This window comes from Alnus glutinosa, chromosome 14 (assembly GCF_958979055.1).
Source record: "Alnus glutinosa chromosome 14, dhAlnGlut1.1, whole genome shotgun sequence".
NCBI classification, from domain to species: domain Eukaryota; kingdom Viridiplantae; phylum Streptophyta; class Magnoliopsida; order Fagales; family Betulaceae; genus Alnus; species Alnus glutinosa.
Window position 1 is genome coordinate 2,390,331 of NC_084899.1, and position 3,236 is coordinate 2,393,566.

The following is a 3,236-nucleotide window of genomic DNA, read 5'->3' on the forward strand; positions in this document are numbered from 1 at the left end:
CCTGCCAAAATGACTGTGATCGTTCCTGGTATATATATATCTTCATACTTAAATCATTAAATCTCATTTCTTTTATTCTTTTTTCATCAAATCTTGGGCTCCTAGCTAGTATATTAATTTTACGTGACAATATTGTTTTGATTGTATATATGTTTCTGTTTCCCTTGATGCAATTAGAGACGGTTCTCTCAGTCGATGACGAAGACAACATCCCCACCATTGAAAACGAGAATGTGAAGGAGCAAGCAGGAGAAGAAGAAGAAGAAGATCGAAGAATGTGATGTTCTAAAGCAATTTGCCATCCCAGAAACCAATGCTTTTGGCCATTCCTTCAGGTTTTTTGGGGTCGCGATTTTGTTTTACTCTCTTTAATTTTTGAAGGAATCAACTAACTTAATATATTTTGTCTCAATGGCCTCAGGGATTACCAGAAAGAGAGCATGAGAAAAGAAGTTGTTGAGGATTTTTACAGAAAGAATCACATCTACTACCAAACCTACCAATTCGTAAAGTCTCTCTCTCTCTTAATTTTATTATGATTAATGATGAACGAAGGGATCGGATAATTAATAATATCTATAGTAAATTAATAATAATACGTAAATAATAGGCAAAAAAGAAGAAAGATGAATATGAGAAGCTTGACAAGGCGGTGATGGGGATATGGGGCCATGATGAATACATGTCCTTGGTGTGTGAACATGATCAACTCGATCGAACTTTTTGGTTTGTTTTTCATTCTTTTCCACCACATTGACAAAGATATATATATATATATACATTACATGCAAACAGGTTGCAAAGGGGAACCACACCACTCTCCCACCAGCTGCTCTCTTCATCATTAGGTTCCATTCCTTCTATGGTGGGTTTTAATTAAAGCTGCTCACCAACTTTTCATGGTTGCAAACTATCAATTAATTTTGAAGGAATTTGAAGGGTTTAAGCATATAGAGGAAAAGGACAACTACCCATATGCTTAATAATTATATATGCTTGAATATTTCTTGCTATTTTGGACAGCATTACACAAAACTGGAGCTTACACATACCTGATGAGTGATGAATGACGAAGACAAAGAGATGCTAAGGTGGCTGAAAGTGTCCAAGTAAGTAACGATCATTTTTCTGCCTCTCTAATCTATATATATTAAATTTATTTGAGAGTTTTATTTGGTTAATTAATTACGTACACTTTCCATATATATCCACGTACGTACGTATGTTGTAATTCAATATATTTACATGCAATTGTTGGTTTGTTCGTCTGGATAGCAAATACGACCTGTACAGCAAGAGCACGGTCAGGGTCGACGTGGAGAAAGTGAAGCCATACTATCTGTCCCTGATTGATAAGGTCAGTTAATTAGCCACATTAATTGTTGAATTCGTCTATAATTATCGATTAATTAATTACCTCGGAGTAATTGTCATGTATTTTTGTTTCTTTTTCCATTTACAGTATTTTCCAGCCAAGCTCAAGTGGTGAAGGGATATGGCCCAATATTTAGCCTATATATGTCACCGTCTTAATAAAGTGTAACCAAATAAAATGTAATCTTACCTCTTATATATATGTAGCTTTCTCTGTTCTTATGTATGAATCTCTTTAATTTAATACAAGTGCATTCTTTTCTTCATATGTAATATATATTTGATTATCATAATTGCGCCTAGCTTATCCAAATTCCCATAACTACAGGAAATTGGGGGGGGTGTGGGGGGGGGGGGGGGTCTCACCCAAGTCCCAAGGCAAAGCCATCAATTGAGCATTCTCGAAGTCTTGGGATCAATATATAATTGTAGAATAAAATTATAATTTTTAATATTACTTATTTTTTAATGAGAAATGATCTATACTACACTAACTTGTATCATACTTTATTAATTATTGTTACATTGCTAATCAGCTTTTAGACTTTTTTTTTTTTTTTTTTTTTTTTTTTGGTTTTTTAAACAACGGCAGGTCCAAAGGCTGATTGCAAGGCCAGATCAGCAAAATAAAATAAAAATGAGATAGACGTATAACATTACTCTAGCTTTCTTCAATACATGTTTTGTCATTAGGAGTTAAGCAATACCAAAGGTTGCAGTAGTGCTGGTGGCTCCTCAAAAGAAAACTCAAAGAATACAAAGTGTCAAGGAAAACTCTGAGGGAACCCTGCGGCTACTACAACTTCCTAGCAGAAAAAGGCTGTAACAATTTCTTAGAAGGTTTTTGTAACACTATAACACTTGTCCCGAAAGGACTTGGCTTAGATCTAGTTCCAGTTGAAACTAGATCTTGTAGAGATTGTGACACGTATTTTGTAACGAGATACAAGGAACATGTGTCTTAATTTCAACGAATTTGATTCTAATTGAAAGTGAACTCATGCCAAATTGGTTATGAAAAATCCTAAAGCGTTTTTCTGGTAAAAAGGAATAGATTACAACAAAAAAACATGAGTTTGAAAACTAGATAAAGGTGGGATTCTTTCCCTTAAGATGAGTCCTCATTATGTGTAAATTCTAAGGCAATTAATCTTGATGCCTGTCATGTTGTCAATTAAAAACCAACCAAAATGGTGAGACATGTGTAGAGAGATATGCACAAGTCACCTCCCTCTCAAATCTACCACCACATGCAGGAGCGGAGCCAACATTTGGGATTTTGAGAAGCAAAATTGAAAAAAAAAAAAAAATTAAGAAAAACTTTGGAACTTATGGGGGCCAAGCCCCCAAAGCTCTTGGTAGCTTCGCCCCTGACCACATGGATTGTCGAATCTAATAGATATTCAATTGGTTTCAATCATGGCACCTAAACCCCGGCTTTTGGGCTAGGTCTCATTATGTAAAGGGCTTTGTGCCCACTCCTTTCAATCTTTTTCTTACTTCCGTTTTGCCCAAAGAAGAACTAATTACTAGCCTTTTTTTTTTTTTTTTTTTTTTTTTTTTTTTTTTTTCTGGTAAATCTTTAATCTTTCATAAACTCTATTTGCTTAAAAAAGGAAAAATTCAACATCCTACTCAGCCATGACTAGACATTGGGTATGTTTGTTAATGTGTTTTAGAATGTGTTTTTTATTTTTATTTAAAAAAAAAAAAAAAAAGGTGTTCTGATGACATAAAAGTATAAATAATTTTGAGTTTGTTTTGTATTTTGGGTTATTTGTTAATGTTTTTGTTTTGATAGAACGGAAACCAAAAAAAAAAAAAAAAAAACCAAAATTTTAACAAACATTTGCTTTGCAACT

General features: G+C 33.8%; 1 long non-coding RNA gene across 1 annotated transcript; it reads left to right on the forward strand.

The window, feature by feature from the left end:
• LOC133857173 (uncharacterized) lies at nt 1-499 on the forward strand. The gene is made up of 3 exons (XR_009898315.1): nt 1-28; nt 178-335; nt 422-499. It is a non-coding gene; the product is annotated as an uncharacterized LOC133857173 (long non-coding RNA).
• Nucleotides 500-3,236: the final 2,737 nt, after the last annotated feature.